The sequence below is a fragment of the Ornithodoros turicata genome, chromosome 7 (assembly GCF_037126465.1).
Source record: "Ornithodoros turicata isolate Travis chromosome 7, ASM3712646v1, whole genome shotgun sequence".
Lineage (NCBI taxonomy): Eukaryota > Metazoa > Arthropoda > Arachnida > Ixodida > Argasidae > Ornithodoros > Ornithodoros turicata.
The window spans coordinates 45758049-45782651 of NC_088207.1; the positions used below are offsets into that span (position 1 = coordinate 45758049).

The 24603-nt window shown below is 44.9% G+C and overlaps 1 protein-coding gene across 2 annotated transcripts in view; it reads right to left on the reverse strand.

The window, feature by feature from the left end:
- The window catches only part of LOC135401270 (SH3 and multiple ankyrin repeat domains protein 3-like), a 94772-nt gene that overhangs the window by 20255 nt on the left and 49914 nt on the right, over positions 1–24603 (reverse strand). The gene's annotated exons all lie outside the window — the stretch shown is intronic.

A 24603-nucleotide genomic window follows, 5' to 3' on the forward strand; every position in this document is an offset into this window, starting at 1 on the left:
AGGAAGTCGCAATAACGTATTCATGGAAGGAACTGTTTGGATACGAACGGCAGAAAGCTCGAGTTCATCTAGAACATTCATCTGGTAAATGAATATAAGAAGAGGAAAAAGATACGGTCGGAAACAACAAATCTATGGAACACATCACATTGTCATGGGAACGCCGCAGCGAAACCCGTCGCCTTTTGCAGTCGACGTTGGCAGCATCGGACAGCGGGCACTTTAATGTTGTTAAAGTACTCGGGCCATTGCACTCCCAAGTCAGGCATTGGGACAAGAGGTTTTGACGCGTGGTGCTAGCACAAAACACAGGGCCGTGGCGGTGACCCTTGAAAATCTTGCTGACTCCTAAACTATACTTTAATCATATCATAATCATTTTTCACCCGTTCATTCTATGTGTTGTCATCACAGCCCATTAACCCCACGAACCTCTGGTGGTACAAGTGAGCAGGAGTCGCCGGCTGCACACTCATGGAACCAAAATATCCATGGTATTTTTATATCCAATCCAATCTAATCTAATCTAAATATATGGCAGCTCAGGCGAACAACGTATTGTCTCACAGGGCATCCTATTTACATCTCCATGCTTGTCTTTTCTATTTTCCTTCGTCTTCTTTTTCTTTTCTTTTTTTTTTCTTTTTTCATCCTCCAAAGGTCAAACACCGACGACACCAAAGCTGAGATGTGCTTGCGTACGTTAGTATAACGATCCCGCATAGAACGATTTTTCCATCGGCCACGCATTCGTTTTATCAACGGGCAGAAACATGATGATGAACAGTTTACTTTCTCCAATCATATTCATCAAAATAAAATTGTTGTTGTTGCTGCTGTTACTTTCCCTTCGCAAATTATAGTTCCTTTCATATAGCTGGACCATTTTGTATTATAATTTCGTTCCGCTCGACTGTCTAAACGTGGTGTGACACACTGGATGATGATGATGATGATGATGGTGATGGTAGGAGAAAAGAGGAATGAGCGGTGCAGTTCATATTACCTCTTATTATAACGTCGGAAAATAATGTAATACTGCAATTCACCGCCACTTTTCGATTATATTGACGTAAGAAACTTCACCTAAGACACGCCCTTTCCCAAGATTTTGTGAGCCCGCTTATGGCGAAAGACTATAAGCAGCTATTATTATGCGGCACCGTACACGGCATTCGCTATAAAACGTTCTCTCGCTGCCATCTCCTTTCTAGTCACCAAGTTGTACGGAAATTAGAGGACATTATAAATAATCCCGTCGCAAACGCACTCACGCTGTCAACTCCGAATATCAGCAACACGTAAGAAACGCAGCATAATATTATGGGGCGTGTTGCGAAACATTGTAGTTATTCAATGTGTCAGGGACAGTATATGACAGCAAAGGACTTGCGAGGAACCATTTACTTCTGATAAGCATTTCAAGGTTCGGGAAGACAAATGAGCGGAGACCCGATGGCCGTAGGGAATACAGTTTGGAGTCTCAAATGCTTCGACACACAGATTCTCTATCCATATTTGTGTGTGTGTGTGTGTGTGTCTTTATCGTTTTGTTACACTGGCTTCCACAACAAAAACTCAGCAATAACAAATAGGACGTTTCAGTTTCAACGCCTATGCGGGCGTCCTCATCAGCTTGAAACACGTAATAAATACTGTTCATGAGGAAGGAAAACATTTTAAACCCTTGTAGCATTCCGGTAGAGGCCCCTTGTGACCGTTACTGGTGTGTGCGGGTGCGTGCGTGTCTGTGTGTGTGTGTGGGGGGGGGGGGGCTACACATATCGGGAATCCGGAAGTTCCTGGATGTGACCAGTTCAGCCGCGGTTGTGACCCCATATCACGTTTCAATGGACTCGTCTGACGAATTTATTTCCTTTCTGTGACACTGAAGTGGCGGAAATTTCCTCTCGTGCCGTTACCTTAACACCACCACAAAAGGAACGGGTTTCGTCCGTTGCGTCGTTCGTAATTTCTTCACGAACGACACCGCAATGTACGCTTTCCTTATTCCTCTCCTTCTCAAGAAGCCCAATTATGTGGAGCGGTGTCCTATTGGCCTCCGCTAACCCTTTGTCCAATCATAGCGAGAGCGATCGTTTGAGGAAACCAATAGGACGCCGCTCCGCACTGTCGCGCTTTTTGAGAAGGAGAGCAAGAGGGAAGGCGCGAACTGCGCTACCCGTTCGCGCACAGGAACAACGCAATGGACGAAACCCGTTCCTTTTGTGCTGGTGTCGAAGTAACGGCATGCATCTTCAATTCAGCGGCGAGAAAGTTTTGCACTTTAATACCCTTTCAACGTATCGGAACCTCGATTGTCTTTCTTGCAGCATACTATGTTTATTCGTTTCTGTGTACACTCGCAGAACAGAACTTCACCGCATAGCACGCTCCTACCAACCATCCTCTCGAATGATATCGTTATCTGCCCTGATTTGTTGAAAACGGGTGGCGTACGCCTTTTTTGTCACAATTATGAACGGCATAAGTGTTCGGCATCATCCGAGATGATGGTTGGCTAGGAGCGTGCTATGCGGTGAAGTTCATTTGTAAGCGTGCACTGCCACGAATGATAGGGTTATCGCATCCGATTTGAAGAGAGATGGAGGAGTACGTCTTTTTGTGGCAATTACCATATATCCAAATTGCCACAAAAGGGCGTACGCCCCTCTCTCTCCTCGAATCAGAAGCGATAACCCTATCATTCGTGGCAACGGTTAGCGCACAGTGTGCTATGCAGTGAAGTTCTGTTTTTAGAGTGTAGGGTTATCGCTTCTGATTTGAAGAGAGAGGGGGGGCGTACGCCTTTTTTTTTTGGCAATTATCATATATCCAAATTGCTACAAAGAGGCGTACGCCCCCCTCGCTCTTCGAATCAGAAGCTTTAACCCTATCATGCGTAGCAATGGCTGGCGGACAACGTGCTATGCGGTGAAGTTCTGTTCCGAGAGTGGCGTACAGCCATGTTGATGGGGCTTACACCTCATTGTTCTCATTTTTCCAATACCAATATCCAGCCCAGGACGAACCCTAATAGGGAACTTTACCATCAACATTACTTTCTCATCCCTTCCACAAGAGCAATGGAGCAGTGTACCGCCATAACGGCGTTGAATGACCCCCCACATCATCATCCCATTTATGTATGTATGTATGTATGTATGTATGTATGTATGTATGTATGTATGTATGTATGTATGTATGTATGTATGTATGTATGTATGTATGTATTATGTATGTATGTATGTATGTATGTATGTATGTATGTATGTATGTATGTATGTATGTATGTATGTATGTATGTATGTATGTATGTATGTATGTATGTATGTATGTATGTATGTATGTATGTATGTATGTATGTATGTATGTATGTATGCCGTATGTATCATACGAGAGCCGAGGAGGATTGAGAGACAGGGAACGTGCGTATACGTTACTGCCCACTTTTATAGAAGTTATGCATTTGGAAAAAGGGGAGGATTATGGGAATTAAGGTGTTTGCCGACGCAGTGCGCCGCCATTTTCACGCCCGACTAGATATGCATACATTAGAGTCGCTGAGTCTATTCAGTGACTCTCGCGTACATGTAAATGGTAGAGAATTGCACTGTTCCAATATGTGCTTTGTATAGCATGGACTTCTGTCGCGTCCATGTAAAGCATGTGCGTGTAAAGGACATAAGGCTTAAAGGAGCTCTGAACTGTACGAAGCGAGCCCGCCGACTGTGTCGGCTCCAAACGGCGATTTCAACGTGTTGTCTGTGACACCCTTTGTATAGGTGAATTTGATAGGTGCGTATCTTCAGCACATAGCACTCTCTTAGCCAACCATCTTCCCGAACGTTCTCGTCCATGATTTGTTGATAACGAGAGGCTAAGCCTATTGTGTACCTATTAGGCGCGGCTACAAAATGGGCTACGCCTTCCGTTTAAAACAAATCAGAGATGAGAACGTTGTCATTCGGGATGATGGGCGACTAGGAGCGTGCCATTTAGTGAAGTTCATCATGAAGAGGGTTAAGCAGAACGTTATGTGTACTTCCGCGTTGGCGTCTGATTGGGTGCTGCAATTCTTCAGATGACGTAATGATGGATAGAGGTATCTGGACGGCGGTGCGTCTACTCGCACGAACACGAAAGAGTGTGCGTTTTTGTATTAACGTTGCACAAGTCATGAAGGAGAAGAATTGAACAATAAATTGTAAATGGAATTACGAAGCGTAGAAGAACGATATTACATCTATTAAACCCGTAACTAAATACACGCAGATGGGAGTTCTTACCATCTTTAAAGTAATTGTAACGTAATATCGACGTAACTCGGACTATCTTCCTGGTAACATAACCAGTCGTGTAGTAAATGCCACGGAAACTTACTCTTCGAGCAATGTATCTTTAATTCAGTTACGTTTCAGGGGTCGTTTACCCACAGCCTATACAGAAGGTGTTGAATAAATCGACTCGTGAAAGGCTCGGCTGGAAAAATCGACTCGGCTCGCTTGCCTATCGTGAAAGCATTTCCAATACAGCGTCACACGCGCGTTGTTTTTTTTTTTCTTTGCTTATGGTAGCAAAACGTTGAAATATGCAGCATGTGCATATCGATCGTGCGTTCAGAGAAGTTGATATATCGGATGCATGGGTTCAAAGTCGGTTACGTAAAGCTCAAGTTTCTTCAGTCGAGCTTTAATGCAACGGCACGTGGCCCTAATCCAATGAAACGCGCGCGCATATCATCAACACACCTTTAGGTGTTCAGTACAGTCGACTGATTGATTGATTTGAAGGAGAAATAAAATTGAATACAATACAATAAAATAATTACTAGAATCTGGGTTCCGATAAATGCATAAAAGACTTGAAAGTATAAAGGTCTATAACTGAAACATTCAAACGCAAGAGAGTCGAACATCCCGCGGTGTACCTTGTTTTAGCTTATATAGGCTCGGACAACATACAATGAAAGGTCGGCATCAAAAGAACGTGATTACGCCGCAGCCACGAACTCGTCAAGTCACTATAGGTGAGTATTTCTTGAGGCGAAATGGTCGTTCATTCCTGCAAGGTTAGATATAATGGGAATGACACTCTGAGGAAATCGTTATTACTTGGACAACCTACGTCACGCTCTTCGTCTCTGACGAATTCTCATCAAAGCAATTGATGTGTAGACATTTCGCGTTCCGCTATAGAACCTACAAAGCACGAGTCATTGCGCCGTTATCTATATTATCGCCCCAGAAGACAAAGCATCATTTCTCACGAGATATGATACAGTTGCTATCGTCTATCAAACACAGAAGACATTGCGATAAAAAGGCAAACCGTACAAAAAGAAGCCCCTATATATATAGTATAGCGGCCTACAACTCCACGGAAGCCGATAGCGTATGGCATTCCAGTGCAGATATCCTTCTTGTGGGCAGGGCAGCGGCATGTCGCCGGGGCAACCCGTCTGTGGAATCGATCAACCAGGCGAGCCACGAAACCCGACTCCCCACGACATTCACGCCCAAGCTTGACGGCCGCGACACGACAGCTAGTTCCTGAACTGCGAGCAGGGAGACTGCCGAGTTCTACCGTTCTTCTACATGTGCAGTCAAAAGGACAAAGGCAGAGAGGAGCTGCTTCCGCTGTTACGAATGCACCGGGTGTTGTGCGTATGGCGGACGGATATAGTGTATGGTTATTTGGAAGGGAAGGAGAAAATGCTCTTTCTGAGAGTGCTCACGTCGTCTAGAAGACAAGGGTGCGTTCAGTCGATGAATGAACTGACGAACGAACGAGTAAATGAACGATGAATGAACAACTGGTGTTGCTCCATTATTTTAAAAAATTATACGTAGATTTAAATGGTCCCGTTTATTTCAGGCTTTATTCCCATCCATTCCCATCTATTTGTACGTACGCATGAAGACCTTCATAGACAACGCGCTAAGTCTTCTCGATATCGTTAAGGGAGACATCGCATACTTATTTCGTAAATGATGACAATAGCAAACCGAAACTGAAATGCGAAGAGCAGAAAACAGAGCTCCATGCTATACCGTGACGTCACCCAGCATTGTCGTCTGCTTCGTAACCTGCGTTCTCCCTTGCCGGATGCCGGATGATGTCAGCAGGGTGTTGCTTTCAGTGCCCTCTCGCTTCACAGAGGCGAAGCGCTCGCTTCGTAATAAATTCGTTTGAATGAATCTGCGCAGTTTTGGAACGAGATACGTACACATGTTCCTGCCATCCCAAAGGTTACGGGTATACCACAACCTTTGTGGTGATTTTGTTGCGGAGTCCCACTTTAAAAAAGAGCACAAAACGAGTACCTGTACGGTTCCAATGTGCTGGAATATTTCAGCGTTTCCGCACACTGCACAACAATCGCTTCCATTAATAGATAGTTTTATAACAGGGTACCCTAGACCTTTGGAGCTTCAAGGAAATTGAGGGTCGTCACCGCGCATGCGCTGTATCCAATCTGTGTTTCGTTTTTTGCGGGGCACAAGCTATTTTTCGAGAATGGCGTGGGCACCTGAACTCACCCCACACTGAACTTATATTGCCCTCACCCGGCGCGAGAAATCTAGAGTAATCTAATAATAATCTAGAAAAATCTATAACGATGGAAAAGAAGTGGGATACCTCACGTCGTTTAGTTTATTATTATTATTATTATTATTATTATTATTCTGTGTTAGCGCCGCGAAGCAACTATGGCTGTGAGCGGCGGACACATGTGGACAGATGGAGAGAGGATAGAAGGAATTAGTGGGGGGCAGGGGGGACATCGTTTAGTGTGACATAAATTCAACAACGATGTTTGTGACCAAAGAATAGTATTTTTCAACTTAAATGAATTTGGTACTCAGAATGGATACTGTGGCTGCTAGTTGGTGGCGCCGCAAGCGCAAGGTGTTTGCGTTAGGGTTGTGGTGAGACAACCTTACACTTCAAAAACAGAACTTCACCACATAGCACGCTCCTACCCAACCATCATTCCGAATGGCACCATTTTGTGTCCCGATTTGTTGAAAATGGGGGGAGGTGCCTGTCTGGGACACATTATGCATGCTCCAGATAGGCGCCTCCCCCTGATTTGAGCAAATCAGGACACAGAATGGTATCATTCGGAACGGAATGGTGGTTGGGTAGGAGCGTGTTACGTGGTGAAGTTCTGTTTTAGCAGTGTACCGTTATCACTCCTGATTTGTGGAAGGGGCGGAGCGTACGCCTTTTTGTGACAACTAACATAACTTCATAAGTGTCACAAAAAGGCGTGTGTCTCCCTGTCATTCGGGACTGTGGTTGGCTAAGATCGTGCCACGGGGTGAAGCTCTCGTGCTCTCTTCGTTCGTCCCGTATGTTCGGCACGTTAAAATAGCGCCCCTTACTTCAAAACTCCACCGCTGCACTTGAACTATCATTAGAGTAAAATAAGAATATTCCACTTGGACAGGCGTCACTACAAAAGCGGCAGCAACTCCGTTTTAAGGGGGGAGCCAGCCAGGTGAAGGTCATAGACTGCTACCGACGAAGCACCGTGTCGTGAGATTGACGGCATGGATCCACTTCCTAGCTTTGTTTCGTGACACCGCGTGTCTCTATCAGTGACGTGCAGGGCCCAACATCCGACCCTGTTCAACGCACCCATGCCGTCAGATGCAATCGGTTTACCTGCCTCGGCAAACAATGGGCGCGTTGTAAGGTACACAAGGGCGTAGGGTGTTAACGTAGTCCTCACATTTCAGAGTCAGAAAAGGCTGTTTGCGACACTATAATTATCGAAATCCTCCATTTCGTTTCGGCAGGAGAAACGTACAGAATCTTTCGGGATGACTTTACGCTTTTGTGGGGTGTGGTGTGGTTGTGCTTACACTCTAAAAACAGAACTTCACCGCATAGCACGCTGTGCGCTAATCACCGCCACGAATGATAGGGTTATCGCATCTGATCCGAAGAAGGAGGGCGGTGTACGCCTTTTTGTGTCAATTTGGGTATATGATAATTGACGCAAAAAGGAAGTACGACACTCTCTCCCCTCGAATCAGAAGCGATTGCCCTATCATTCCTGGCAGTGGTTGACGCACAGCGCGCTATGCGGTGAAGTTCTGTTTTTAGAGTGTAGGAGCGTGCTATGCGGTGAAGTTCAGTTTTTAGAGTGTAGGTGCGTGCTATATACTTTTAAGAGTCTACAACTACCAAGCATTTCGATTCGTTCGTAACGACACGTTACTATGATGAATATCTTTCTTGCACGATAGCACTTAGCAATTTCATAGTACCGAAGGCGTGTCTTCATTCATGTTTGTTCTTTCTGTTGCGTGGAGGTGAGGTATTTCGACAGAAAAGGGAGTGCGGCTTCTTTTTCGAGCCTCGCAGGGTCCCCTGGTTGGATTGAGCAACATCCCCAAGTCTTGAGTCCGCTGAACCTGTACACGTACCGAGATCTCGTTTTACGACGCAACGTTTACTCCCAATAAGTGTAAGCAAACATAAGCCACATTCAGGGTCCCCAGTGTAAAGAAATCTGATTCCAATCAGGTCGCGTATTTACCCGTGCGAAGCCGGTAAACTCGGAAATCGGCACGGAAGCGTGGGAGGTATCTTCGCATGACGTGCTGGACCACGGCCGTCCCATGGGAGCTTACGGCTAAGCAGGATGTTTTTTCGGCGAATGACCTTCCCACGCAATGTGCTCTGCCACTGCTCACGACCTTCCTCGCTTTTTAGGTAACTCATCCTCACGCGCGCACTTCCGTTCATCACATGAGACGCCGTATACGTTCGGAAATTAAAGGGGTGTGTCAGCAGAGTTATGTTAGATAGATGCACTACATTATTATCAAGAGCAGCGTCCAGTTATAGCAACCGAGATATCTTTCCTAACGCTCATCTAAGAGAGTTTGAGGAAAGCACTGGGAAAACACATAAGCGACACAGCCTGTGCAGGAGGTCTGGATCAAGTCCTAAACTATTAGCAGTGATCTTCGTCCGCATAACATGCGTCTAGCCAGCCATCATCTTCCACACTCTTCGAAATGAACTTCATCGCATAGCACGCTCCTAGCCAACCATCATCTCGAATGACATCGTTCTTTCCCCCTGATTTGTTGCAAATGGAAGGCATACGCCTTTTTTGTGACATCACAAAAATGGCGTACGCTTCCCGTTTCCAGCAAATCAGGGGAGAGAACGTTGTCATTCGAGATGATGGTTGGTCAGGAGCGTGCGATGCGATGAAGTTCTGTTTTCAGAGTGAGAATGTCATCGCTCTTTCGCTCTAAAAGAAGAACTGCACCGCATAACACGCTGTGCCCCAACCATTGCCACGAATGATAGGGTTATCGCTTCTGATTCAAAGACAGAGAGGGGCGTACGCATTTTTGTATCAATTCTGATATATGATGATTGCCACCAAAAGGCGTAAGGCCCCTCTCTTTCTTCGAATAGGAAGCGACAACCCTATCATTCGGGGCAATTGTGTGGGCGCACAGCGTGCGATGCGTTGAAGTTCTGCTTTCAAAGTGGTTCCCTGATTTATCGAAAAAGAGGGAGGGGGTGAGCGCTTTTTTGTGACACTTATGCCGTTACGTTAATTGTCACAAAAAGGCGCATGGCTCGCGCTCTCCACAAATCTGGAGAGTGATAATGGCATTCTACACTCGCCAAACCTTCACCCCGAATGATATCCGAATGATATCGTTACCTGCCCTGATTTGTTGAAAACGGGAGGTCTACGCCTTTTTGTGACACTTATGTTGTTCATAATCGTCACAAAAAGGCGTACGCCTCCAGGTTTCAACAAATCAGGGCAGATAACGATATCATACGAGATGATGGTTTGCGAGGAGCGTGCTATGCGGTGAAGTTAATTTCTAAGAGTGTATGCACTGGCCTCGATGCGGAAAGCGGTTATTCTAACCACTGAGGTAGATGGTCATTCGGAAGCTGCACAATGCACAAATGCCCAAGGTCGAGCAACATCACATCTATTTGCTTGAACAAAGAAACCCAGTACGCGGCACACAAGAAATTGAAAGTGATATATGTTCTTAGGGTCTCTCAATTAGTCACGCAAGGGAAGAACCCATTCTTTCGGCGGCTCCTAATGGCTCAGATAACTTATGACCATATATAAAGAGAAAAAAATATAAGGCAAGCTGAAAATAGGCCGGTGGAAGACATTTATTTTTCGGCCTCCACGGCGGTTCCTTCTCCTCTCCGCCGACGCCGATGTGCAATCTGAGACCGCCCTTTCCATGCAAGGATCAAACACATTTTCATTCCGGCTGATACGTATTGTATTCGTGAACTTAAGATGTATTTGCGCCACATCAAACAGAATCGGGCAAGCACAGCGTTCGGGACGTCATCACTTATGTAGATTTCTCGCTCTGTGATTTAGAACGTTTTTCAGAGACACTGCGCGTGGTACCGATTTCTACCTGCGTATGCTAATCCTACGCAACGACTTGGGACTGTTGGAAAGTGAATCGCCGAAATAATGGCTAAAATGCAAACGAGTTGGTGTGTTCACAAAGAAAAGAAAATAGACACTACAAGGAAGGCAGCAACAATTGTTCTTGCGCTTCGTCTCGTACACTCTTAGAAATGAACTTCACCGCATAGCACGCTCCTAGCCAACCATCATCTCGATTGATATAGTTATCTGCCCTGGTTTGTTGAAAACGGGAGGCGTACGCCTTTTTTGTGACACTTATGCTGTTCATAATTGTCACAAAGAAGGCGTATGCCTCCCGTTTTTAAGAAATCAGGGCAGATAACTATATATGATTCGAGATTATGGTTGGCTAGGAGAGTGCTATGCGGTGAAGTTCATTTCTAAAAGTGTACCCTTCGTCGTGAGAAGGATAGACGTTTCGGCTTTCCTCATGTCATCTTTGTTACAAACGGACGTTACATATTGTAAAATTATATTTTACGCAACGCTACTTCAAGCATGCATCTCTCCGCACACACACCGATATCCGAGTATGGGGCTCCCGTCACACACTACATTCTTCCATAGTTGTACGGTCTTTCATATCTGCAGACAGGATATGACTCAGGTGCATTGCTATGTTATCTATCACGGATGCGAAATCATACACGTATACGGACATATTGTGGTGTTACACGGAGCTGTGACGTCTGTGTGGAGAACACGGCGGGGAGAAAATTGTCAGGTATTGGTAGTTCGAGAAGGTACCTTTTTTCAACGGTACCCCCGATAGTTTCGTTCTTTGCTACATGTCCTTCATGTAGGTCGCACAGCAAGAGACTACAGACTGCTGTTTGTGCTAGTTGCAACGACAGCGGTCACATTAGTGCCAGCGCTAATGGATCTTTAACAAATTTCACAGTATAGTTCAAGGTACGGGGTGCAAAGGGGTGCTGGAACGCCTTCTTCTGGAGACACGGTAGACACTATCAGGACAGCCCTCACGCAGCTCCTGTGCTTTTCGCACCGGTCCATGCGTGTCATGCGCGACCCATATGACATCTATGGGCCCACCATGTCACTTTTACCTGGCCTCGCTATACAGATGTTCAGAAATTTTAATGAGTGTTAGTATTTGGTTGATAGCATGACTTCCGAAGTACTGTATCTACCGCACCCAACTGATAAGAACTGTCAACTAACACTCTCTATCCATGGACGTACCTGGAATGCCGACGTCCCTTCCTCTGGCTTGCATAACTCGCTATGGTTCAGGCGGACAGAAGATAACAGAAGATAACCCCTTAACGAAAAATAAAAAATAACGAAAGCATTAGATACTTTTAGTACATCGTACGCTATTCCTTACGTACGCAATGGGGATAGCGTACGATGTACTAAAACTATCTATTGACAATAGGGAGTTTTCCTGTATCGTAAGGGGTTCACGATGACGGTTCCGCAAACACTATAATCTAATCGCGCTAATCTTTCGGAACGGCTGACATCACGATCTTTGATTCGACCGCACCTTTTATCGTATCGCTTTCGTATAGTGCTTCGGATCAACTAAAACTTTCTAACGTATACGGGACCGGTCACATATCAATTACGTATCGTAAACAAACACCGAACACACACACACAACATCGCAAGCGTATGAAACGCGGGTATTAATACACATAGCTGAGCAAAAACGGCGTCGTCGACGTAATTGGCGGACGTGTCACGCAGGGAACCAAATCAGAGCAAGGCTTCAGTTAGCCGTGCACGATTTTGCGTGAATCCGATCACGTGTCTGTAGAACTCTTGCGCAAGATGGGGCACCATTCCCTCCATTAGAGCGTTTATGCAGGTTGCAGAACAACTCGGGGGATCACGTTTTGCTTTCCCTTGCCTGCCACACCCACGGGCACACACAACCATACCCTGGGGGGATGCAGTCAACTTTCGTTAGGCTGCACGGGGTAGGCTTTTCTGAGGGGGCTCTTTCGGGCGAACAGGATAGACACGAGGTACTCGTGTAGAAGGTGAAGCTGGTGAATCTTACATTATGTTGTCCTTAGCTGGGCTTATGTTGACAAGCTGACGACAGATTATCGTCTAGCGTGCGGGGATTTGCTGTTTGGCTCTCTTGGTGAATAGTCTGGCCATGCAATGAGGATAGCATACAAGATAGAAGAATGCACGAAGACTGCAAAGCGCTAAACCAAACCGACCAGAAACAGGAACCCGGAGAGACAGACGAACAAACTCCACCATATACGTACACGGCACGTACACTTGGCGTAACACCAAACAGAGAGGTCCTGTGGAGACGACTGTTTGAAATAGCTTTGTGAAGATTTCTAGCTGAGGCATTATGCTGTTTCGCTTCCTAAACCCTAATTTCCTTCGTTGTTTTCGGCGTATCCGTTACTATACTTAGGTCCCGTCGTTTTCTAACCCCCCAGCCCCACTACACAGGACCTCCATATGTTGGTCACATGTTCAACCCCGCAATGACTTCGTTCCTACCCCTCCCTACACCCTCGACACCCCAACTATGTCGTATATATAGCCTTCACCCTAACCCGTTTTGCTGTAAATAATTACCAGCCAGACCAAGCCTCTGCTCGTTATTTTAAAGGGAATGTGCTGCTGCATTCTTCGTACTGTTAACTTCGTAGATGATGTGCAATGTGAGGTGCTCGTCTTTATTTTTTATTTTCATTTCATTTCATTTCATTTATTTCCATTTCGAGTAGAAATGTGGACCAGCCGCAAAAGGGAAATGTCCCTGACTAGGCGGCTGGCCCTAGGCATGATGGCAGTGCACTTGATTACATAATTGTATCACAAATATCCGAACAAACCAGAAAGGATACCATTTGTAAGGAAATCATTTACAAGGTGTCACTTTATTATGCAAGGTTATGTAATAATAGTTCTGTTAACGTTTGCTTAAACCTATGCAGTGTTGGGCAAGCATGCAACAAGTAGCTCCATGTGTTGAGGAAATGTGGTATTAAGTGCTCGGTGGATTGCATTCCATATCCTTTAGTCATTCACCTTCTAATCAGGGTGCCGAACCGAAAGGTTTTCCGTTCCGGTTTTCGTTTCGGTTTTCGTTTCGGTTCAAAGACAACGGTTCAGTTCCGGAACAAAAAAATAAAGGTTCGAACCCCGTTCGATCCGTTTCTGTTCCACGTGGTGTAAGGAGAACTGATTGCAGCGAAAATAATCCCCTTTATTCTTTCCAACAGAGAGAAATAAACAGAGAAGTTAGAAGGTCCGGGTGTATTTCCGTATCGGGACCACTCGTCTTTAAAAATTAGTGAAAGGGTTAGGAAGGTAAATATTGCATAGATGTGGAAGAAGGTCATATACTGAATCTAAAAATGTAAGAATTATAAAACTCTGTGGAGTAGAAGTTTTTTTTATATGCATTTCAACAACCCCATCTGAATCACTTTTAGCGCAGGAGAAACACAGGAATGCTAAGCCTAACGGATTCGAAACTTGCCATCTTGCAAGAGGTATATAGGGTCGTAGAATTGAGGTAAATCACCTCACTTTAGTGAGGTTAGTCTAGGCTAGGTTCTACAGATTGAAGGGGTCTGGGGGGTGCGCTCCCCCCCCCCCCCCCCTTAGGCACGCACTAGGCGGTGTGGGTGTCGAGACTGTGCCCGGGGTTAGATCAGAAGGTCCTCAGTAAAGATGGCGGATCGCTTTCAAGACGGCGATAAAATTTAATTTTTATACGTTTCATGCAATATACGAGTGTCATTCCTGTTTAATTTCGTTACTAATTAGCTCTTCTTTCACGTAAAAGCGTTTGATTTTTGGCTGTTTTCTTTAAAAACAGCCAGTGGTCCCGATAGGGAACTACATCCGTAGGTCCTATCATGTGACTCATAGACAAAAACAAGGAGTCCGTCTCGCGCTCTGGCGCATTGTTGTAATGTGAGTTTCCTACCCAAACACCAATGCATGCCATGTATAGTGCACTTGAGGTCTTGCGTTACGCACCTTTGGGTACCAAATAGTTCAATTTTCCATTTAAACCGAAAACATATTTTCGGTTTCCTTCCGGAGCATAAAATTTTGTTTCGGTTTTCGTTCCATTCCGGTTCGCACAAGAATAACGGTTTTTTTTTTTCTTAATAAATATTTATTTTTGGTTCAGGTTTTCTGTTCGCTCCGGAACCCGGTTTCCAATATTGCTACCTTGTCGACAGCGACTTCAAGCGAACGGCAAACTTGAAATGCAACTGTGGCACAACGAAGACAACGAATAGCGTCATGTCCCGTAGTACAACGTTGAGACCTTACTTAACTCGAACATTCCGATTTATCGGTAAACTCTCGTCTCGCGAGACACACGAGAGTGCCAGTCTCCTGGCGCTCGAAACTCGAGCGCGCACGGAGTGCCCGATAAATGCATCCGTTTGACGTCGTTGTGAAAGCTCCGTGCAAAAGCACTTTCACGTCTGGCGGAAGGCTCTCATCTGGGCGGCTTTATATCAGCCCGCGTGGCTACGGCCCTTAGAGACTCCAACACTCGAAGCAGGGTATGCATTGATAAAGAATGTATAAATTGTGAAAGCCACGAGAAAGAAAGACGCTGCGCGTTCGACGAGAAGCAACGTTGGAGAAATGCGTTCAGAGAATGTACAGAGGACTAGAGTGGAAGGATGAAAGACGCCCAGTGCTTTCACTTTCACCGTTTCGCGCCCGGTGTTCTACATAACGGCGGTTACGTGAAAGCTTTGCCGCTATCGAAAACCTAACGCATTTCGCTGTGATTTTTTTTGAACACGCCGAAAATTACTGGACAAACGCTTTCTGCATTCGCGCAGTCGTACACGAGCAGTACGTACACGAGCTTTCTAAAACTCTATCTTTCTTTCTTTCTTCTCTCTCTCCCTCCTTGTCTATCTGGTAAGACTTGTTCCGTCCAATAACAAAAAATGTCTTCTTGACAGCTTCGATTAACGCTGGAGGGCTAACATTTGAATCCGGGCGTTATAGTGAATAGCAGTGATGGCCACTAACTACAGTAGTTTAACTATAACCACTAACTACTTTGTGATTGAGTAGTTTAACTAGTAGTTCAACTACTTTTCAGGGGAGTAGTTAAAACTACTTTTTTAACTATTGCAATGTAGCTTACTACATCTATAACTACTTAACGTTGTCCACCAACAGCAATCCCTTGTAGTGTTCTTGGACACCTAAATATGAATCACAAGCAATAATAAACTTTGGCTCAAGCCATTGCTACGATCGTCAAATACAAAGCTTGCGGCGGGATTCTTTCTGTGCCTACGCGATAAACTAAGTTGCAGAATTATTTCACAGCAAATCAAATGATCGAGGCTTCACTAGACAAGCATTAAAAGTGAAGATTTAGTACACATGCACGACACAATTGCTCTGCACCTCCGTTCTCATCAAACAAGTAGCTCAAGGTAAAAGTCGGAAGCACAATCGTGCCGTAAAGCTTGCGGCAAAATCGGAAGCAGTTGGCGCCTTCAGTAACCTAACTACTGTAGTTCACTACCTAAAATAGTAGTTTAACTAGTATAACTACATTTAGTTAACTACTGGCCATCTCTGGCCACTGAATAGTGAGTTTTAGTATATCTTACGCTGTCACCCTTGCGTATATGTAATGGCAGAGTTGGCGGTTCTGCGCACGCGCAATACATAAACAGATATTTGCGCATTGCGCAGAACCACCACGCTATCCCTTACGTACGCAAAGGCGACAGCGACCTTCTGCACCAGCTTCCGCGACGTAGTGGTTAGGACGACCGCTTTTCACGCCGAGACTGGCAGGTGACGGGGGTTCGGATCCCCGCACGGGCTGTGCTGTCTGGGGTTTTCCCTGGGTTTTCCGGCTGGCAGACTTTCCGGACGAATCTCGGCACAGTTGCCCCCGAGGTCGGCCCAGGACGCATACTAAGCCCCCTGTCCCCCACTCCTTCCTGCTGTCCTCTCTCCATCTGTCCATATCTGTACGACGCTCATAGCCACAGTTGCTTATGCGGGGCTAACACGGAATTTTTTTTAAAAATGACCTTCTGCTGGAAACATTTTCGTTTTTACCCGCCTTCGAGCAGCAATTGGAAATGACTCGACGTGAAACACGCATCGTTACACCGCGCAGAGAAAATATAGTCTCCGCGTCTGAATTAGTATCATTCCGTGCTTCCCACCTTGCTCTGCCTACGTTCATTCATTAACTAACTTATCGCGTACGTATTTCTCGACCTGCGAGAGTTAATTGCCTTGCGCCTATCACGTTTAAACGACAACCTCGCGCAATCGCCCCCTCGGCTAACACACTAGAAAAACAGCAAAAAAAAAAAGGAAAATACAGAGAGGAGAATGCTGATGCGAACACGAAGGAAAAAAAGTCATTAACGTCTCAGATATATATATATATATATATATATATATATATATATATATGTCCGCAATATTAGCAGTTGTAACATCCGCTTCAGCATATCACATATGGGGACCTTTATCACTCCCCAGCCACTCTAAAATCACCCAGGTCGTTTGCACAGCGAGCAAACACGACACTAAAAAGGCCGGCCAGCTCTGAGGTCAGAACACATTCCTCAAACGCATAATACCATTAGAGACAGTTGGTACGATATCACATCAAGGACGTGGGAAACAAATGAACGGTTCTAAGGTTGAAGCAGTTTAATGTCGATCACGCTTATTAGCGTCATCGATCAGATGTCGATATCCCAACTTTGCTTCGTAATATCCATTCACCTTTTTTCTTTGTGTTATGGTTTTGTCGTCGCTGCTAGAAGAGAGAGAGAGAGAGAGACTTGCTCTCATTTCCTCGCGTATATTTGCACCACTTCGTCTCCTTGGCGCGGAAGAAATTTATGCGAGAAGGATGACGGATAACGATTTACTCTCAATTACGAAGTCGACAATCGACTGATTATATATTTCTCTTCTTCTCTTTCTTTTCCTTTTTTTTTTTTTTTGTGTGTGTGTGTGTGTCTAGGGCACTCGTCTATTCTTCTCCGAACAAAAGTAGAGCTTGCTATCGTCAGTGGAGATTTCCTACCGGAACGTGAGACATTCAAAGGATAAGGAGAGGTTATCTTTCCTGAGTGATGCATATATTTACTCTGTTTACGGTATCTTTGTGCGTGCACACAGTGTTTGGCCTTTCTTTCTTAAAAGCCGCTTTTAAGAAAGAAAGGCCAGCAATGCTAGGAAAGGAGAAGCGGTATTGGTGCGTGATTCTGACGCGTGCTAGAAGAACTGAAGGTGCGTATATGGGAGGCGTACGCCTTTTTGTGACAATTATGAACCGCATAAGTGTCACAGAAAAGGCGTACGCCTCCCGTTTTCAACAAATCAGGGCAGATAACGGTATCATTCGAGATTATGGTTGGCTAGGAGCGTGCTATGCGGTGAAGTTCATTTTTAAGAGTGTACGCCTTTTTATGGCAATTTGGATGTATGAAAATTGTCGCAAAAAAGGCGCACGCCCCCTCTGTCTCCCAATCACAAGCGATAACCCTATCACTCATGGCAATGGTTACCGTACAGCGTGGTATGCGGTGAAGTTCTATTTTTACAGTGTAAAGCGCAAGAATTTCTCTCTCCCTCTTCTTCTCAAGAAGCGCGCCAATGCGAAGAGGCCCCGGATTGGTCTCCTCAAACGATCTCCCGCGATGATTGGACAAAACATTTGAAGAGACCAATGAGAGGCCGCTCCGCATTGTTGACCGTCTTAAGAAGGAGAAAGAGGAAAGGCGCAAATTTCGTTTTTTTATTCTTTTTTCTTTCGATCATAAATCACGAACAACGCAACCAACGAGTCTCGTACCTTTTGTGTTGGTGTAAAGGTAATCTGAAATACAATTTCTATTAATGATTTTGCGTCTATATGAACCTGCATTCTAAGTTTTTTTGTTGTTTTTTTTACAGCAAACGGGAAAAATAGACGTGCAGACCATATTGTCGTTGAGAACAAAAATTTCAGGACTTCAAAACAAGTGTGCGCTGCACAGAACAGACGCAGCCGAACTCTATCGCTGCCGTCCTCCACCTTCAGCACGCGACACACACAATACCGCTCCAACCGACGGACGTCTTTTTTAGACGGTATTCACCAACCGCACAACTTCCTACAGCCGCCGTATAGCGAAGGAGTTGTTTGGAAACCGGAGTACGTAATAACACGCTCGCACGCACAGCTTATACACCGCAGTAGTATATCGAACCCGCCATCTCCCGCGTTCATCGTAGACGAATATTAATCCTCCATTCTGGAACTATCAGATGAACGTATTCGCCAGAGAACGAACCACACGAGGGTATATCCCTGACAAATCATAGAGATTCAAACGAGGTGTATACCGCGCCGGTAAGTGACCCTAAGGGGCTAGCCGATCGTCATGAAAGAAATAGCGGTGGCCAGCAATAAATAATAAGTCCATATATCATATACAACAACGAAAGGGGGAAATGGGCGTGCCAAAGCACGATACGCCGGCCGGCCGTTCCTGCCCATTATTACGGTACATACGATATTCCTTTCGCTCTATACCCGATTTCCTCAGCTTGCATTTTTGCCCAGCGCCTTACGAGACCGGCGCTGGACGGGCATTTTTGTGCCACATGAGCTCTCGCTTTCTCTTCGAGGATTGGGTTTGCATTGTCTCGGCTAAGCAAGGTGGCGAAAACATACATAAAAAAAGGGGTAATTCCCACGAATCAGTAATGGTTGTATCGTGGGATTTGAATAACACGATGCCGGCGATCGTTGTGAAATTGCCTTTTGTGTTCCATCGGCTTTGTTGATAAGAAACGCGAGTGAAAGCTCCATAAAGAGAGAAAAAAAAAACGGGAGTGTCCTTACGCTAACTGCGCATCATATGTAATGTGCTAGCGTTTATCGGACGCAACGAGCACACAGTCTTTAAACGAAACATACGATAATAAACAAAATATATAAGTTAACATCACAGCTAATAAATTGTGTTGACGATATGTTCCTTTATCTATGTACAGGTTCTTACCTCTTCGAATTGTATTGTAGGCGGCAGTCTATAACAAAAACCGAAATAAAATTTCGTCCTGAGATTGATAGTAACAACAACAACAACAACAGATAAATTAATGATGATGAATGGGGAAAATCGCCACATGAGGTGCGACCCACAACCCCAAGGCACAATGGACGGAATGAGATGTGTCCTGATGATGAAACGATGAATGACCCTGAATAGGGGTTAATAGTAATACTGAACTTGTAGTCCTTAGTGCCGCGTACTGAGCAAAAATCTATTGATTAGGGCACGGGTTTATACCCTTCAGGGTTGCCAACAGAAGGAGAATATCATCTCACTCTCGCGCTCTGGTAGCAGACGACAATCGCCATTTGCGATACCGTACACTCTTAAAAATGAACTTCACCGCATAGCACGGTCTTAGCCAACCGTCATCTCAAATGATATCGTTATCTGTCCTGATTTGTTAAAAACGGGAGGCGTACGCCTTTTTTGTGACAATTATGAACAGCATAAGTGTCACAAAAAGGCGTACGCCTCCCGTTTTCAACGAATCAGGGCAGATAACGGTATCATTCGAGATGATGGTTGGCTAAGACCGTGCTATGCGGTGAAGTTCATTTTTAAGAGTGTAAGTAGAAAAAACAGAAAGTTAGGAAACAGAAGCGCCGAGTCAACACAAAGTTACGTTTCAGTTACTTTCATCGACTTCGCATACAAGACGCGAACAGACAGAGGACGTTGGTCACTCATTGTACTTTGCACCGCTGGAAAAGCACCAGTCGACCATAGGTATCTCGACCCACGCCCTGCCACCGGAGCCAACCCACAGCACCACAACGAGCAGTAAGATTACACAAGGCTGCGTTAAATTCTCGAGATACATGTGTACCACGACGTGTCAAAATCACTCCTTCACCTCTCCATAGAAGGACACTGCGAAGGCATGCTTCTGCGTCGGAATACGAAACAGACAGAAAAGTGACAGGCCCCGCCACCTCCGCACGCGAATATGATAGATATAGAATTTATAGAGATTAGCGCCGTGTCCGACTCGTCTATCAAACTGCTGATATGCAGGTCACGTAAGAACTTCTTTTTTGTTCTTTTTTTCTTTACTTTTTTTTTTTGTGGAGCACCAGTTTTTTCTTTTCTTTTTCTCTCTCTCTCTCTCTCTCTCTCTTACGTGTTTTATTTTCTTTCTGTGTTTTCCATGCACGATACTTTTAGGAAAGTTAACACCTACAGCTGAACTCCGCCCACAAATCTGAGGACGTCTGTGATTGGCTTAGGCGGGGGCATGGCGCCTGCAGCTCACAATGTAATACACTCTCAAAAATGAACTTCACCGCATAGCACGCCCCTAGCCAACCACCATCTTGAATGATATCGTTATTTGCCCTGATTTGTTGAAAACGGGAGGCGTACGCCTTTTTTGTGACGATTATGAAAAGCACAGTGTCACAAAAATGGCGTACGCCTCCTGGCGTTTTCAAAGATCAGGGCAGAAGCGATATCATTCGTGATGGTGGTTGGCTAGGAGCATGCTATGCGGTGAAGTTCATTTCTAAGAGTGTACGTCCGCATACTTCAAAACCGTTGCTTGTACACTGATCATGTTGCGAAAACATTCATCGGAGACGACATACCTAGAGCTCATTTGCATGTTTTTCAAGCAAACACGTAGAATATTTTCGTTAACAGAATGGGCTTCGGCTGCCTGGCGTCCGCGTTCTTCCCGGATGCCTCACTCTCACTGTGGCTAAGTAATACATTTATCTTATCGTCCTGTGTGCTTGTGTTCTTGATGTGCATATAACGGCATGTGCCTTCTTTGACACCACTTTGAACGTGTCGATTGAGTTAAGTCCATCGTATATCAGAAACCAGTGCATGCACCCATTATATGGTTCCCTCCTCTTTTAATGAAGAAGGCTTCCTTCGGTCTTCGTTCGTTCATAAAAATAACAGGATGTTGTACCAGCTTTGCGGCTCGCACGTTCCATATATTGTTCATTCTTCTGCATCTGGCGAAGTGAGTAAGCAGGTTATCAGCGACGCACACACACGTAAAACAAGAAACGTGGAGGGAAAATCTGCCTCATGGTCGTGGCACAGATTGCCAGACTGGAAGAACACTAGAATCAGACCCAGTTTCTGCTCATATTATACAGCACCGAACAATAATAGCTTTAACGATAGGCTAGAGAAGCGTTACCTAAAAAAACGAAAGGCTCTAACACAGCTCATAAAGAACAACACATACCTGCACAACTCATGCCAAGCCAACATATACCATACTCAACTCCTATAACAACTCGACTTATACCAGGACAATTCATACCAGGACTGACCTGGTATGCGCAAAGCTGAGCTGGGTGGTCGCTCTATAAAATAATGATGGGTTATTATTATTATTATTAACGAATTGTAATGCGTCCCACAGGTTTGAACGTCCAATATCGATCTGCTTCTTTTTCAATCGCTTCTCTCAGGCACATATGGTGCGTGTTTTTTCTTCGTGCACGTCCCCCACACAACCTCCAACAACGCTTGCTCCAGTCGATACAAAGGTTTTATAGCCTCAATGTAACTAAACAATAATTGCATTCCATTAAGGCGCACGTGCGCGTATAACTGCACACGAGGAACAAAATGCCAGATGAAGAACGGCCTTCGGAACACCGCCAATGTACCGTGGAGAGGAGCGCCGAGCAAAATGCAAAGCCATTACACGCCCTCTATGTAAAGCAAGCAACAAAGAGGACCCTAATGAGGATGTTTCCCATCATATCCCAAGGTCGTGTCTCCATCATAAGACACCGTAAGAGATTTCGGGCAACAGGTGTGAGGTAAAGGTGCGGCGAAATTGAAAAGCTTCGTGCCAAAGAACCCGGAACAGATGAGTCGTCCACGCACGACGTCTGTGTTTTCTACGAGGAGGAAATAATGCTTCCCCCCGGTACAGAAAGAGAGAGAGCCATTGCCGAATGCATGCACGCCGGTTGTCATTACGTGTGTGGGATATGAGAAGATAAGCGACCGACAACGGCCGGGTGAGATTGGTTCTGGTGCGGCGTGCATCGGCCCTCGTAGGCGGATGCGAGGGCGAATGGATGGGATGCTTGAATGAGATGGGACTCCGGGAGTGAAAGTGCACGGTTGCGGAAGGACTTTTTTCGGCGTGCAGAACGAAGGTCAAAGGAGAGCTTGTAGTCAATGGGCCACCGAAAAATTGTGGCCGTTGAAGAGGGTTTGGAGGATGGAGCGCCGTTCTTTTATTTTTTTACTTAAATTTAACTTTTTTTTCTGCGTCTGTCTCTCCCCAGGCTCAGACTTAGCTTGCACGCTGTTTTAATATATGTATGTACTTATTTGAAAGTGCTCGCCAACGGAAATATCCTTCTCAGTGGTGCACTAATAGCATTGGGCCCAATAATAACAATAAAGGTATATAACGTAACATAAACATCAAATGAAGTGTTACACACACGTTGAAGATGTTAAGATGTTCAACCTATGTTCTATTGTTGTTATGGAAAATTTTAATTATTATGGACGGAATACAGAACTCGTACGCAACACAAACTGAACCGATGGCAACAGGGAACTATAGAGGCTCTAATGACTATGTTCTAGGATGTAGCGAGCGTTAAAAAGTCAGCATGCGCATCAAAAAGCGTTCTGCGCGTTCAAATAGGTCAATTTCCCCCCCTTTACTTCCTCCCCTGATAAGGCTTCGCACAAGTTCATGTTCCCTTAATGAACAGGCATGTGAGCTCGTCAGCAACAATGTAGATAAAACGAAGGTAACAAAAATATAGTACGTCTTCTGTATTTAAAGAAGAAAGAAGCAGTGAATAACATGTTTCGCACAAGCAATCTATGATGGCTCAGCGGTTTTCCAGTTGAATGCAATTAATACTGTCCCCAGTACGGAGGCTGACTGGGGAAATGGACGTTTCAAGGTAACGCATCTACGCAATCTTTGTGCTCGCCCCGCACGTGAGGAGGAAAATCTTACGAGCCGGCGGGGCGCCTAAAAAAAAATCAAAACACGATACGGCTGACTTGACTGACAGGCCAGTCAAGGCACCACGCATGCAGGTAGGACGTTTAGGAGCCGCTCAATTTTAGAATTAAAAAAAGATCCGATTGGTGAACAAACTGTCAAGGATCGGAATGCAGACAGTGCATGCGTGTTCAATGCATCCTATCTTTGCGAGGAAGGCGCCTATAGAGTATGCTGTATGCAGTATGCTGTACTGCGGAGCCCTTTAGACTCGTCTTGAAATCAATAGAAATAAATAATATTTGTCGGTACTGCGGAGTGTGACTTGACCACGGTACTGAAGCGGAGTAGTTGGTATATCATCGTAGCAAACGTAAACGCAGCAAGCGACACATACACACAAACGAAGAAGGTACAGACGACAAGACTGCGTCCATTGTGTGTTACGTAAGCATATGTTGTGGAAGTTTACAGTCAACAGTCCCATAGATTTTTTTTTTTTTAGACAAACTAAACTGAACTTTGGAGTCCGAGGCATACCCTAATCAACTCCTGTAATGATCTACAGCGTGAATCAACAGTATTAAAAGTAAAGAAAGAAAAAACGACCTACATGTTCAAGGTCAGCTCAAAAGGATACCGTTGGAAATTTATTCTGAAACGTAATCAACGATCTTCGTTGGTGACTCGGATGCATATCATAGAAAGAAAAGAAGAAAAAAAACGAAAGTTGGTGAGACCGACGTCCCAGCATCCAAACTGTGTTTTCTTGCGCGTAATTATCGTGGAGTGTAATAGGAATTGCAATTGTAATTAGTAATAGCAATTGAAATTGTAATCTGTAACGTGTAGAGTTATGTAATGCAGTGTGATTATTGTGGAGCGTCATTGTAATGTGTAACGTGCACCTGTAGTTGGAATTGTAAAGTGTAACATGTCCTTTTAATTGCAATTGTAATTTGTAAACGGAGTGTAGTTATCGCAGTGGGATGTACCCAACACGGGTGGCTCCACCGAGGGAAATTTTCTGGAAAGTAAAAGTACGTGTCAAACTTTCTCTTCTCTCTCTCTCTGACTTTTTTTTTATTAAGTATTCTAGCAAAGTAACA